Genomic DNA, 15,891 nt, shown 5'->3' with positions numbered 1-15,891 from the left:
AAAGGGAGAAGACTGAACTACGTTTAAAGTCAAATCCCAGCTCTGCCACTTACTGGCTAGGCGACCGCAGGGTTTGCTTCTCTAACGTGGGGGCATTATAAGCTCACTGGGTCACTATGAGTCTCCAGCAGGTAAAGGCTGTGGAAGGACAGCATGTGCTCTCAGGAGAAGGCTCTGAGGACTGCGTATGGAGCCTGGACCTGCAGAGACCCCCCCGGGAGCACTCATTCTCCAAGCTGTCTCCACCTCCCTTGGCTCACCCCTCCCCCTCCCCCTCCCCACCCCACCCCCCATTCTGCACCTGCACTGGTAGCACAGGTGCCCACTGTGGCTGAAGACAAAACACAACGGATGACAGGCTTCATTCTAAATGGATCCCCACAAAACTCGAGTGGGCACCTGTGCTGGCAATCCCACCCATTTCATTGGTCCATTCACCCTTCCACGCGCGTTGTGACGTTTCCACTCGGCCCTCTCCTAAAAACACCAGGACCCTCTCCTGCCTCCTTGCTCTCCACTATGATTTTGCTTCTTACTCCACTAAGAAAGAAACAATCAGTAGAGAGCTCTGCGTTCTCCCAGCGACCTGCTTGTCCCCGCGGAGGTGCGGCACGAGCTCCCATCTGGGCGCACCTTCCCCCAGCCCCCGCCCCCAGGACGCCAGCCCCTCCCACCCACCCAAGGACTTTGCTCTGCCGCTGTCGCTTCTCTCTTCTGCATCTTATCTTCCCCTCTGTCGGTCATCCCTGTGAGCCTACAAACAAGCCATAATATCTCTCATCTTAAAACAAACCCCTCCTTGACTCTACGGGGCGCCTCTTCCAGCTACCCTCCCGTTTCCTGTTCCCCTTACCGCACAACTAACTCCCCGGAAGAGGTGACCACGCCCCACCCTCTCCACCATCCTCTCTGGACTCCACTTCCACCAACCTTCCTTGGCTTTGAAACCCGCTGGTTAAAATCACCAATGACCTCCGTTTTCCCGATGCCGTTCTCAGCCCTCACCTCACCCACCTCTGGGCAGTATTTGACACAGCCGAGGGCTCCCGCCTTCTTGGAATGTTTCTCCTCTCAGTTCCCGTGCCTTGTGTCCTCTCTCTGTATGTTCACTTCCTGGCAGGGCTGGGCGGCCCCAGGAATGTAAAGTCCATCCAGTGTGGACCACGCCCCATCCACGTTCATATCTGCCGTCCTGACCTCTGTCCTGAAGTCCAGTGCTTGTATCTGACTCCATTGGGAGATTGAATAGGCGTCTCAAACCTGACCTTTCCGAAACTCAACTCTCCATTTTAACCCCTCCTAACCTGTTTCTCCTCCCCTGCATCTCCCTTTGTGTACCGGCAGCTTCAGCCTAAAGCCCTGGATTTGTCCTTGACTCTTCTCTTTGCCTCTTACCCTGCATCTGACCCCTCAAAAATTCTCTCGACTTGACCTTTGCAGCCTGTGCTGAACCTGGCACCTCTCACCACCTGTACTGTGACCACCGTCATTTCCCAGGACGGGCAGGAACCCCTCAAGTTCTCTCTTCATCCTCTCACCGCATTCACCTGCTCAAACTTGCCAGGGCCTCCCCCTCCCCCTTCGCCGCCTTACCCCGCCTCAGAAGAAAGTCCAATCCCTGACTTATCTGAGAATTGACAAGATCAGCCCCTGACCCTCCTCCTGCCTCATTTCCCAACACCTCCCCTCACTCACTCTGCTCACCCACACAGCTTCTTGCCTTTGGGGAAACACTCCATCCCTGGCTTTGGACTTGCTGCTTCCAGTGCCTGGAACTCTCTAACTCAGCTAACCACACGGTCCCTTCAGGTGTCTGCTCACCTGCTACATCCTCAGAGAGGCCTCCCAGGCCCCTCTACCTAAATTAGCACTGTCTTCCATCACTCACTGTCCCCTTGCTTGCTTTATTTTTCTTCACAGCACTTATTGCTTCCACTTCATTTTATCATTGATTTATGTGTTTGCTTATACTCTTTTTCCACCTGGAAGTTTAGCTCCATGAACTTGGATTTTTGTCCATCTTGTTCATCACGTGTCACCTGTGCCAGACACAGTCTAGGCCCTCGCATTTTATTTTATGGATGGATGGATGGATGGATGGATGGATGGGTGGATAGATGGATGGATGGATGGGTGGATGGATGGATGGATAGATGGATGGATGGATGGGTAGATGGATGGATGGATGGATGGATGGATGGATGGATGGACAGATGGGTGGACGGATGGATGAATATCCACAGTCACACAGTACAGCACCCAGAAGGCAAAACACAAAACACGCCAACGTCTCTTGCAACTGAATACAACTTTATTTTTTCCCTAAAGTGCACTCATAGTTGTACTTCCAGGTATCTCTGGGGAGGTAAGGGTAGACGTTTCCACTCCCAATTTTCAGCTCTTGGAGGAGACAAATGGATAACACGTAATCCAAAGGCTGCATGAACCCTCTGGATTCTTTGGGTGGCGTGTGCTGATACCCTTCCCTTCTCCTCAGATGTCTGGAGGGGAATCTCTGTAGCCCAAAGATGCCGGAAGATTCCTCTGGTCTTGGCCGGGCTGGGGAGGCAGCAGCAAGGTTGGTAAGGCTGATTCTGGTGGATGGGGAGGACCCTTTGCAGAAGCTGGAGATCAGAGAATGTCTTGTCTTATCAGGCGAAGCTTAAAAAAGGACACAGGACACAGGAGGTGGGTGACTTTGGCCTCTGGGGCCCTCTCTCCCCTTCCCTCGCTGCAGCAAGGTGACTGGTCATCCCGATGTGTCCCAACCCCTACCTCTGTCATCATCCTTCCCTGTAGGATACATTGTCTTTTTGAGCTCACAACTCCCCAAATGTTGTTGTTTTTAAAGTTTTAGTGTGCCCGGGGGACATGTAGTAGCATCTGCCCCGCTTCGGAGTCGGCTGTATCCACACCTTGTCCATCCAACCTCCCAACTTGGGCGTTTCTTAAGGCCAAGGTCAGGTCTGAGGCACCCACATGGCGCATTAGCTGTGTGGCCAGATGCTGTGTGCATGCTCCCTGAGGATGGCCAGACCGTGGGGGCAGGGGTGGCCTCTGAGCAGGCCAGGGCCAGGATCAGGGCAGCCAGAGGCAGGTGAACATGAACTGACCTTGAATGAGGATTTGCATTATCTGGCTTCATCCTCTCAACAGCCCTGCCAGGGGAATGCTAATCTCACCCTCACTTCACAGATGGGGAGACTGAGGCTCTGACCACACTGCCAGGATGTGGTGGAGCCTGGATCCCCTCCAGACCTGTCTGACTCCAATGCCCCTGCTCTCTCCACTAGGGTGAGTGCCTATGGTTCACGTAAACCTTTCTGGAACAACGCAGGGGTCACTAACTGGAGGAAAGGAAGGACCAAAGCGTCGCAAGGTGCTGGTCAATGCAGGTTGCCTCACATTCCAGGGCATGGCCTCCAGGGGGCACTCTTGTAATAGCGCAGGTTCCTCTCCCTGCCCCACCCCAGGGTCTAGCGGGTTAGGAGCAGGCAGGGCAGGATCAGCCTCCCGGAAGAGCTACCCTAGGCTTCAGGCCCGCTTAGGGAGAAGACAGGTTTTTGTTTGTTTGTTTGTTTGCGTTACGCGGGCCTCTCACCACTGTGGCCTCTCCTGTTGCGGAGCACAGGCTCCGGACGCGCAGGCCCGGAGGCCATGGCCCACGGGCCCAGCCGCGCCGCGGCACGCGGGATCCCCCCGGACCGGGGCACGAACCCGTGTCCCCCTCATCGGCAGGTGGACTCTCAACCACTGCGCCACCAGGGAAGCCCAGAAGACAGTTTTGAACCTTAGGTTGCCCATCATTTCAGAGGCACCCAAACCTCTGTTTCCTCCACGCTACTCCTCACCCCAGATCCCTGCCCCCAAGCGTCCCCCCGTGGGCGCACCGAGGTGTCTGAAGCCCCTCCATTCTGGCCTTGTCTCAGCCTACAGTGCAGTCTCCAGCAGGCTCCTGTGGAAGGAATGTGCCTGTAAAGGGGTGTTCTAGGGCCCCCTCTGCTACCTAAGGAGGCAAACCCTAGGTTGGGGCGGGGCTGTGAGGGAGCCTGGAGCTGGTGGGGAAGGGACACCTGAGGAGGGAGCCCGGAGGGCAGCTGCAGATGGTCAGAGCCGAGCGGGGTGGGGGCACCTCAGCGAAGGGGCTGAGGGTCATCTGGGGACACAGGGCTGCCTGATTCTGCCCACAAAGGCATCTACGCATCAGGGCTGTCAGAACTGCCCAGGTGGGCTACCTTGGACTTACCTGTGGAGAGGCTGTAACAGGGTCAACCCCACAGGCAGAGGCCAGTGTCAAAGGTCAGCCAGACATCTTGGGCTTTGCTGGGGCCAGTCGGGGGAGTAGGGTATTTCCAGGGCCTGGGACCCCAGAGCTCAGCCACCAGCTCCCCTTGCCAAGTTCAGATGCTGGTGAGAGCCCCTCACTGCCCAGCCCCTTTCCACCTCCCTCCAGACACGTGAGTTCGGGTCCCGTGGCGCAGCAGATGGGAGGGGAGAGGGAAGCCACTGAAGGCGGAGCTCATGGTGGACATGTAGGCGCCCATGGAGGGGAAGACCAGCCAGTCGCCCACGTCCAGCTCAGGCAGCTGCACCTCCTTCAAGAAGAGCTTGTCAAAGGCATTGCACGTGGGGCTGTAGAGGGTGCAAGAGAAGAGGGGCAGCTTGGGGCGGAGGTCCTGCAGGGACATGGTGGCGGGGGGGTGGGGATCAGAGAAGGAAGACACCCCCCCTTCACTCCCCAGCCTGCAGGGCATGCCCCCAGGGCACCAGAGGGAAGGTACCAGCAAAGACTCTGTCATTCACTCCCTCTGACCAATTCCTGAGTGGTCCCTATGTGCCAGGCACTGTTCTTGGCCCTGCCCTCATGGAGCTTCTGCTCTAGAGACACACTCCTGCCCTGCCAGTTCACAAGTGCAGACACAGATGGGACCTCAGTTTTCCCATTTATAAAGTGGGAAGATTTTATTTAATGATCACTCAAAATACCGGGACTCAAACCTGGCTGCACTGCAAACGCCTGAGGATCACGTCAGGGTCCCAACCCATGAGAAGTTCCGATATCAATGGTCTGTGGCATGGTCTGGGCATAGGGGTATTTTAAAGTTTCCCAGATGATTCTAATGTGAAGCAAAGTTTGAGAATCTCTACTTCCTAAGTCTCCTGCATCTCCAAGATTCAAGGACTCTGGAACCACAAACATAGCGACACAGAGAAATGCACAGGGAAACACAAACAGCCAAACAGCTGCACACACACCCCTCCACAGACCCATGGACCTGGACACCCACCTTCCTGCACAGGTGTGAATCGACAGGCCCACACAGAGAAAGGCACACACACAGAAGTGCACCTGCCAATACACATAGACACACGTACACATCCTGGTACATGCACGAGGTGTGACAACCTGTCAAGCCACCGATCATCTGAGATCTCTCGCCTCTCCCCCTGGCAGCAGGGAGCCCTGCCCAAAGAGGGCTGGACTAGGGGGTCTCAGAGTCTGGGAGGTTCCAGAGCCACAAAAAGTTCTCCTTACCTTCACCACAATGGGCATCCTGGGTTCAGGCTCCCTGGAAAAATGCAGAATGCGCCGTAGTGGCCGTTGTTGAGATAGAACAGTGGCTTCCAGTAGCCTCCTGAGAGCAGACAGATGGCAGGACCGAGCTGTGCTCAGCTAGGTCTCACTGCTGACCCTCAACACCTGAGCCCAGCACCCTTGGGGGAGGCCTGACCCTCTGACCAGTGCTGGATAACCCCTGTTCCCTGCTCCAGGAGCCTTCTCTGAACCCATGCATGGTTGGGGCCTGTCCTCTGCTCTCCCACTGCCCCTCTGCTCCCCGCATCAGGGTGTTGCCCCTTTTCCTCCTCTCCTCATAAGAATAATCTAACTAACATGCCATGAGCTATAGCCCAGGCATTGTTCCAAGCTCTCTACATGTATTAAGCTATTTAACCTGTAACTACACCCTGAGCAGGTACAATGAGCCCTGGTTTACAGCTGAGAAAACTGAGTCTCGTCAGAAGTCACACAGGAGACTGTGGCAGGTCTGAGATTTGTCCCCAGGCCGCAGGTCTCAGGTACTCTGCCCTCACCTTAGACCAGGTTCCCTGAGCCCCTGCTGCATGAGTCAAAACTGGGGGCAGGGTTTCCCCGGTGGCGCAGTGGTTGAGAGTCCGCCTGCCGATGCAGGGGACACGGGTTCGTGCCCCGGTCCGGGAAGATCCCACATGCCACGGAGCGGCTGGGCCCGTGAGCCATGGCCGCTGAGCCTGCGCGTCTGGAGTCTGTGCTCCGCGACGGGAGAGGCCACAACAGTGAGAGGCCCGCATATCGCAAAAGAAAACAAAACAAAAAAAACTGGGGGCAAACGGCCTCTTCACGACCTAATTCCATCATGGTTGCTCCTCAGTGATGTGCTAATTTGTCAGTTTCCTTCCTCAAAGGGGTGCCTGTGTAAACTACATGTTCTCCATGCTTTGGCATCTGGGGCCTTGCTGACCTTGGAGAGACTGCTCCTCCCCGGGCTGGTTAATTCCTAGAGATAGCAAACGACTGCCTTACAAGAGCGCCTTTCCTGTGCAAGCCAACCAATTCAGCGTCCATACCGCAAACTGCCTCCTAGATGGAGCTCCCAGAACTTGAGGCACTACCTCTGGCTAGCGGCCCCAGGGCAGTCCTTACCCCCACAACCCGCTGAAATTGCTCAAACTAGCCAGTCCCACACCTGCCAATCCAGCTCACCCTGCCTCACCCACTCCTATCCTTGAAAACTACAGTAGAGGCTCTGGCCTGGCTTTCCCCTTTGTCCTTCTGCCCGCTGAACCACTCCGGTCCTTCCCCTTGTGGCCTTGTGTGGCCTGCCATGCCTCTGGTTTCTCCAGAGGAAACTTGTGAGTAATAACCTCTCCTTCGTGACAGTTATTTCCATGTCTTACATAACCTGATTAGAACAAAAACAGTGCCCAACTCTGACAAGCACAGGGTACAGCACAATTGTCACCTCCCTCCATCTAAACTTTCTGCCTCTATTGATGTTACCGAAGTAAGCATGTGGCAGCTCTCTCCAGCTCCATCATACTCCTGATGCATGCTGAGCTGGTGGTCACCTATGACCCCCAGATCCTTTGGACAGGACCTACTACCAAGCCAGTTTCTTCACAACCACTCTTCATCTGTTCTTAGAACACTGCTTTCTTGAATCTAAACTCAGGATTTTGTGCTGATCTCTTTTAACATTTGGAGCATTTCATAACATTTGGGCATTTATATGCCCAGATCTTTCTGAATATTGTTTTTTCTGCCCCCTCCTCGGTGTACTTCCCACCATCACCCCCCTGCTTTCTTAGCTGCCGTCACCGATCCCATCTCCTGTAGCCACAGCCCCAGTTGTCCCTAAACTAGTTGGTCACGAGAGGTAGTCAAGACATCCCTAAGGTCAAGAGCCCAACTCTGCTTGGCATGTAGTACAAATCCAAGTGCACCAGTGTTTGAATCAGACAGACCCAGGTCCAGCTGCACCACTAGCTAGCTGTGCTGCCTCAGACAAGTTACTTCCTTTCTCTGAGCCTCACTATCTCTCCCTGTAAAATGGGAATGCCCCTAAATTATTTCACAGGGTTGTGGAGCAGAAATGAGAGAAAATATGTTTTTCACACATAACAGATACTTAATAATTGGCATCTCTTGTTATTGTGGAAATAAAAATAACAGGCCCCTAGGGACTTCCCTGGCGGATCAGTGGTTAAGACTCCGCGCTTCCACTGCAGGGGGCATGGGTTCAATCCCTGATCCGGTAACTAAGATCCCGTATGCCATGTGGGTCAGCCAAAACACACACACACACACACACACACACACACACACACACACACACACACGTTACCCCTTACCATAATAAAGATATAAATTTTAAAAATAATAATTATAAGCCCCTAATACTTAGACTTTTGTTAAATGACGGCTTGAAATCAAATGCTTCCTATCACAATAATCTTTGATGAGACATTTTGTGAAGAAATGGCAACCGGCTGACACAAGTGCCTCAGGGATTACAAAGCTGTGGGCCGATCATTTGTCAGAAAGGATAAGGGAGGAGACTAAAGCAGGTTATAAATATTTACATGTCCATTATCATACAGCCACAGAGAATAAAAGCACTAAGCCAGCGGGAGACATCTATTCTCCATCTCATCATGAAATGGAGTTTCTGGTTAGCTCACTGTGAGAAAAGCAAACCCACCCACCCTGCTGCAAAAATAACAATCAAAAACCTCCCCTGTGGTGCTTAACCTCAATTGTCAAAGGTTTACCATTACCCTATAGATGTCACCCTTAACCTTCAGGCCATGACAACAACGAGAGTGCCTTCTTATATTTGTCATAAGAATTTGTATTTACTCACTATATTTTTGGTATAAGAATTTGCACCTGTTAGAAAATGTCTGCTGGATGAATTTAAGATGCACACCAGCACGATGGTGTCTGTGAACCTCATGGGCTGTGTTTTGTAACTTTACCCCCATAAACACAATATAAATCCATTGGCTACTTAGGAATAATGAAGACCCTTTGTCTTGGTTCTCACCTCCCAGTCTATTTCAGAACAACGAAATAGTGATACTAACAGGTTCATTCCTAGACCCAGTTTGAAGCTTGTTTCCTGCTAATTAACCGCCCAGAGTTGGAGCCCAGACTCCCTGCCCATCCTCTCCCCTGAGGGCCGGGGAACGCCTGGATGGTGCCCTGCCCACCCACCGGGCTCCAGCACAGCCTTCCTGGCAATCACGTTGACAGCGATCATGCAGACAGGTGCTGCGTAGAAGCAGCCGGGCTCTGCGATGAGCTCGACGCCTCTCCCCTAGGGAAAGTCCTGGGCCAGGGCGGTGTTGATCACTCCCACCATCTGCAGGGGTGGACCCAGAGCCTAATGTGGCCTGTCCCTCTGTGGGAGCTTTACCTGTGTCGTCTCCCTTCATTCCCATGACAGCTGTGTGAGAGCTGTGTGCCATTTTACTAGGGAGGAAACAGGTAGAAACTGTGGCCCAGAGTGGGGAAGTAACTTGTCCAAGGGCACATAGCACATAGCACCCTGAGATGTCTGAATCTGGAACCATTTAAATTAATACACAGTCAGTGAAGATGAAATGTTCCCTGGGTCTCAGGGATAGCAAATTTCTACCTGACTGTAGCTTAACCGGGGATAGCAACTAACATGTCTAAAGAAAGACACGGAGCCAGATATGCACGCGCTCATATATGCACACAGGCTGTGTAAGTATAGTCAGACAAATCCCAGCTATATACGCACATACGACTCACAGTTCCACGAGCTCCCCAAACACACACACTCTGTCCCCTAAACCCAGGCTGGGACACCTGGCTCCCTCTCACACTCCCCTCTCACCTCCTCAAACTTAGAGTCAGAGCCCTCCTCTCCAGGGAAGCCCCCTCCGGTGTCCAGGAGACTCATGTCATGCCTGACCCCGCAGCCCATCTCAAACATGCGCCGGCAGTTGGTGATGGCCTGCGTGAAGCTATGGGGTGCCTGGCATCTTGAGCCCTCGTGGAAGCTGAACACACGTCGAGTGACATGTAGGGAAACACATGTGAAAAAGCAAGGGTCAGTAGGAAGACAGACAGGGTCAGAAACACTGACACATGGTCATCCTTGAGTTGGGGCGCTCACGTTTGGGTGGCGGTCACCTCTCTTAGCAGGCCCCTCCCAGTGCCTCATTGCAGGGGCTCCCTTTCTCTTCCACCTTGGAAGGAGTGTGCTCAGAACCCCGAATCCCCATGCTGGAGGGCAGGGCGGGCTGAGGAACCAATCAGGGCTGGGTATGGTGAGGCCAGTGCAAAAGTCCAGGGGGTGCCACAACACTAAGGAATCCAGATAAAGAACATTTAACGTGATCGTTGTAAAGAGCAACATTGATTCAGGAACATCACTAATGAATAAAACATTAAAAATGTAAATAGGGACTTCCCTGGTGGTCCAGTGGGTAAGACTCTGTGCTCCCAAAGCAGGGGGCCCGGGACTGATCCCTGGTTGGGGAACTAGATCCTGCATGCATACTGCAACTAAGAAGCCCACATGCTGCAGCTAAAGATCTGCGTGCTGCAACGAAGATCCCGCATGCCACAGCAAAGACCCGGTGCAGCCAAAATAAATACGTACATACACACACACATAAATATTAAATGAATAAATAAATAATGTAAATAAAGACAAGATTGGTAATAGTAATTGAACCCTGAAGCAAAAGGAAAAGTCAGAAATGCCAGTCCTGTCTTCAGTTAAAATTTTGATATTTTCCTCATTATGAATTTCTTTGCATTATTTTTTATTTTTTCAAATATTGTATTAAAATGTTATTTATCTAGAGTACTAAGTGTTTTAACGTCCCCTTAAATTTTGCACCCAGGGCCTGTGCCTCCTTTGCCCCCCCCCAATCCCAGATAAGATCCAGGTTCTTCGCTGAGCACAGATGGAGCATCACAAGGTCCAGAGGGGCCTCAGCTGACCGGAGGGTGTCCAATAAGCTGGAGATCGACAGTGGAAGCCAGGACTCCTGCCTCCCAGGCAGGGAAAGCCAGTGCGTTCACCTGGTTCCAGCCACCGCCAACCCCAGGTCTCTGGCGGACTTCAGCATATGTTCACACACCTCCAGGTTGGCCCCAAACTTGGCGCTCAGGGCAAGATGCTCTCACTGTCCTGGGTCCACAGCCGGAGGACCAGCCTGGGAGAGGGGTGCAAAGGATGCCAGGGGTTCTTAGGCACATGAGCCCCGATGCCCCCGACCCAACCTCCCTCCAGCTTCCCACCCACCCCCGCCTAGTTCCTCTGGACTGTCCAACCATGGAGTCCCAAGGAGTGGACACACTCACTACTTACAGACTTCTGCCCAGGCAAGAAAAAGCAGGAAAAGGATAAAATTATAAATACACCTTCCATAGGTCTCCATGTTACAGGATCAGAGATGTTAAATAACTTTCCCAAGATCACACAGCATGTGACAAATGAAACTGAAATGTGAGCCCTGGTCTCCCCAACTCCGTGCCTTTTCCAGGATGTCGCCTAATGCCAGACCGCCTAATGCTAGGCTCTGCCTAGTGTCTATGCAGACACAGGCAACGTTTATTTAGCACCAATGTGCACCAGGGAAGGCATCGGGCCACTGACCCAAATTCTTGTACTTTGCTGCTTGGGTCTGTGCCAGTCACCGTATGGGACCACCTTCATCTGGTTCCTGCAGCCCAACTCCATCTGTTGGGGTCCCAGGCTTGAGGTCTCTTGCTCTACCTGTCTCCACCTGTTTGCACCGCCCCTCCTTCACTGGTCTCACCTAGCCCCAGGGTGGTGCTGGGCCACCTTGATTAGCTCCCCCTCACTGTTGAAGGTCAGGAACCGCACCCCATGGCGGGCAGCATACTAGATGTGCGAGACAGGCTTGCAGGGGTTGGCATAGATGATACGAGAGGGGGCCACGCCCAGGCCCAGCCCCTGCTCCAGCTCCACCTGGCATGGGTAACAGCCAGAGCAGGGGGCTGCCTCACTGCCCTTTACTCTTTGGGGACAGGAAGCCTGGGCATGAGTAAAAGGGGTTGCCCTTGACTGAACCCCTACTATGCAGTGCGCTGAGCACAAATTGTGCTCTTTAAGCTTCTAGACTCTTCTAAGGAAAGTAGAGTTGGCGCCATTTTCAAGAGGAAGGAACTGAGGCTCAGGTGAAATGGCTGTGCCAAGACAGGAATGGGTTCTGTGGCTTCAAGCTTGTGCTTCCACTCATTGGCTCAGGCTGTCTGCCTTAGTCACGCGGACCAGGAGGAGGTTGACCACACCCATATTTCATTCATTTATTCCTTCCCAAACAATTGAGGATTATAAGTGTCCTCCCCTGTTCAAGGTGCTGCAGTCCCCACTCCAGGACCCCTGGCAACTGGCCTTTTCTTCCCAGGAAGTGTCAGGCCCGTGAATGAGACAATTGGCCTTGGGCCCAGGCTCACCTGGCTGGCACAGTCGAAGCCAGTGCCCAGGGTGGCCAGGTCACGCAGCACCCAGGGGCTGCTGTTGCATTTCACCACATAGAAGGGTGAGACCCAAGGCAGGGCCTGGCGGATGACCTGATGGCGGCGGGCCAGCATGCCCAGGTCAATCACCATGAAGGGGTCTTGGCGATCCTGCCAACACAGGGAAAGAGGAAGAGAAGGCTGGGTAGTGGGTTATCTCATCTAATCCTCAGAACAACTCTGTGCAGTAAGTACTATTGCTGTTGCCATTTCAGAGATCGGGAAACAAAGGCTCAGACAGAGGAAGTCGCTGGCTCAAGGTCACAGAGCAAGTACACGGCAAAGATAGGATTTGACGCCAGGCCTTCTAACTCTTAAAATAGGGGGACAAGAGGGCAACAATCTTTGTAGATCAGAGCTCCAACCCTCAACCAGACAGCTTGGCACTGGGTAAAACTCCAAGTGGTGGGGTGGGGAGAGAGCTAGAAGGGGACAGAAATATTCCATCACCCCCAGCAGAACAGAGCCTTGGCATAAGACCTAGGAGACTGACATAAGACAGTAAAACAGAAAGTCTTATTTCTTGCCCACCAAGTAGAGACTGAGACACCCTCTTCCCTCCCTACTCGCCCCCTTCCCTCCCTCCTCTTTCCTCCCCTCCCCCTCCCTCCCTACCAAATCGGAGAGCTCCCTGATCTTCAGGACCTGCCAGGCAGTTTCCCCAGCCTCCAGATTGATGAGATCCTTTGGCCACATGCTTCCAGGGCTTTCTTCACTCTCCTTTGGGTTCCCGACGGGGGTGCTCATCCCCGACACTCCAACTAAGTCCTTAGCCAGGCGCAGTTCCAACATCCTGGAAAGGGCTTGCACTGAGGATGGGGCCTCTTCCCTCCTCCCAGCTCCCTGAGGGCCCCAGAGCCAGAGTTCCTAGGCCATAATTTCTCAGCCCTCCCCTTCAGCCACAAGAGCTCCACAGAGCCCTCGTGAATTTTCCCAACTGTAAAATGGGCCACTGACCCGGTCCAGCCTGCTTCAGAGACCTGGTGGGGGACCAAGCCAGATACATAGGCTGTGCACACAGAAGAGAGGGTTGGCATCCTCTTCTGGGCTCCTCCACACACGTGTTCCCATTCACGGATGAGAAAACTGAGGCCAGAAAAGATAAGTGCAGAATCCAGGATCTTCAGATTTTAGGGCTCAGAGCCAGGGCCCAGGAGATGATCTAGGTCCAAGGTTCCCATTCTACGCACAGGGATGAGAGGCCCAGATACACGAAGGGACTTGATCGAGGTCACCAAATGGTCAGTGGCAGAGCTGGGCCTGGCACCTGGGCTCCCTAGAGCAGCCACTGGACCTGCTGCTGGCCACACTTCCCTGAGACCGAAGTGAGGGTGGCCTGCAGCCAGAGGCCCTCTGCTTCCGCAGCTGGGACTGCACCCATGCCCCCCACGCCACAAGCAGACTCACCTGCTGCCTATTGTGACCTGCTTCCCCAGCCACAACCCAGGCGGCCAGGATCTGTGGCGACTGGGCTTCGGGTAAATCCCATAGGAAGAGCAGAACTCAGCCCAGATCTCAGGGGCCAGGGCAAATACCACCCCAGGCTGTCCTTCCAAACCTCGGCCAGCCCTGCCTGCTCAGCCCAGACCTCCCAGGCCCCGAGAACGAACCCTCCTTTGTCACCCACACGACAGGATCACAAGTGAAGTCAGACTCCAATTATACGTGAACATCAGAGACAATCAGAGTAGAGGGACCCTGGGAACCGGCGTCCACCCTTCCCACTTCACGGATGGAAACACCGAGGGGCCCAGCGGTCTCCGGAAGACTCAGCAAACCTGGAGGGGGTAGAATCAGGACCTCAGACTCTAATCACGGGCCGGTTCCACTGCCTCAGAGCAAGAGCTGGTCTCTCCTGGTGCTGTCCCTCCACGGCACATTTAAATACCTCGCTGGAAGTTTCTCCAAACGGAAAAGTGAGCCTATCTGCATCACTCAGTGTCCAGTCACGTCCCTCCTCCCTGGGCCTGCCCTCCCTCTCCATGTGGGCTGCTGAGGTCTCTGTGACCCCTTGTCCCTCCCAGGCTGAAGCCATCACCTTGGGGCCGCCCACCCTCTAGCATGTCAGCCGTCACTTCCTGCAGGCTCACACCCTGCCTCTGTGCTGTGACCAGAGCCTCCTTGCTGTTCCAGGAAGGCAGTTCAGCAAGGAGCCGGCTCCTGCCCTGACTCTTCTTTTCTGCCAGCCCTGCCTGGCCTTCTGCTCACTTGCGGCCTCCAACCCTTTTCCCTCCCACCAGGGGTCAATGCCCCCTGCCTCCCATCCCCCTTAGGCTCTGGGAGCTTAAACATCTAGGAAGGGGCTACAGGTAGAGCCTGGATTGGAGGGAGGAACTTGCTGCAGGACCAGGACAAATCCCTTAACTTCTAGAGCCTCATGAATCCCATCTGGATTCCAAACAAGATAGTAAAGTCCAGGCTTTTACAGAGACCCCCACCTACTCTCACCCCAGACTGATTCCGCTGGAACTGACTTCTAGCTCTGCTTCTTAGATGCTGTAAGTTCTTGGGCAGATGACCTCACCTCTGGGGGCCTCAAGATGGGGATAAACCAGCAGGTGGTCGTGAGGATTAAATGAGATGAAAAGAGTTTAGCCAGGTGCCAGCATATACCAGTAATCATGATAATAGCAACAAGAATGGCCAATGTTACTAAGCCCTAAATAAGTGTCAGGCATTACGCTGAGTACTTTATGTGGGTCAGTCATGGAGTCTTCACAGCAGCTTATGAGGCAAATTCCACCCAGAGCCAGCTGCACATTTGTGGGACCCTGGACAAAGCGAATCTGTGACGGATGGGTGACCCCCATGGGGTTGCAACCTCAGCACCAGGACGAGCTCAGTACCTGGATTAATGGTGGACAAGGCGCTCCTGGTGCGTTGCCTACCCAACGTGCGGGGTGTCGCCAGCCTGGGGTGAGGGCAGCTGCCACCTTGCCCTGCACTGAGACCCGTGAGGCCATGTGCCTGACCCCAACTTCTTGGCTCTAGGCAAATCCATATGGATAGAGCTGGCCCCGACCAGATCCCCGCAAAGCAGTGGAGCCCAGCCGGAAACTGTTCCCCCCCAAGCCATGGTAACTCTCCTACCCCTGCTCTGCCCACAGTGACGGGTACATGGGTGAAGCTCAGACTCCTGCTAATGTGTGACCATCAGAGCCCCGTCAGAACCAGAAGGGACCTAGGCTCCTTCTCCACCTCCTCTCCCATCCTGTACATGGGAAATCCTAGAGGCCAGAAGGAGAAAAGGGCCAAAACTCCCCTGGCGAGCTGGTGGTGGACTTGGTCTTCAGGCCGCCTCCGCACGCTGCAGATCCTGGGTGGGATCTGATTCCGGGTCCACTGCCCTGGAGGATGTATTGGCCTCTGCTTATGTGCAGATTCTTGCCTTTCTCTGTGGGTTTAAATATTTCTTTGAAAATCTCTCTAAATGGGAAAGTCAATCACACCCCATCAGGCCATGGGGCTGGGCCACATGCCCCTCCTCCCACGCCCTTCCCACCCACCACCTGGGCGCCTCGTCTCCTTGTCTCTCTACCTTCCCATGCAGGCTGCCAGGGCTCACTCTGTCACCTGCTTGTCTCTCCCAACTGCCTCCACCAACCCAGGCAGCCCCTCCTCCTTCAGGCTGGACCCACCTGTGTGGTCCCTGGGCCTCTCTTGACTGCTGCTCAGCCCAGACCTGGGTGGCAGAGGTACTGAGCATCTCAGGGATACAGAACCTGGGCCCTCAGTCCTACCCCTGCAGCAGCTTGAGGAGGAAGGCCCTGTGTCCCTTGAACTCAAGAAGACAGTTGGGGACACACGTTAGCTTGGAGGGAGAT

General features: G+C 54.0%; 1 pseudogene; it reads right to left on the bottom strand.

The window, feature by feature from the left end:
- Nucleotides 1-4,421: 4,421 nt before the first annotated feature.
- Nucleotides 4,422-12,814, bottom strand: LOC137208746 (antizyme inhibitor 2-like; annotated as a pseudogene).
- Between the last annotated feature and the right edge of the window lie 3,077 nt (nucleotides 12,815-15,891).

The sequence above is a fragment of the Pseudorca crassidens genome, chromosome 2 (assembly GCF_039906515.1).
Source record: "Pseudorca crassidens isolate mPseCra1 chromosome 2, mPseCra1.hap1, whole genome shotgun sequence".
NCBI classification, from domain to species: Eukaryota; Metazoa; Chordata; class Mammalia; order Artiodactyla; family Delphinidae; genus Pseudorca; species Pseudorca crassidens.
This window is presented reverse-complemented; position numbering and strand designations above follow the sequence as displayed.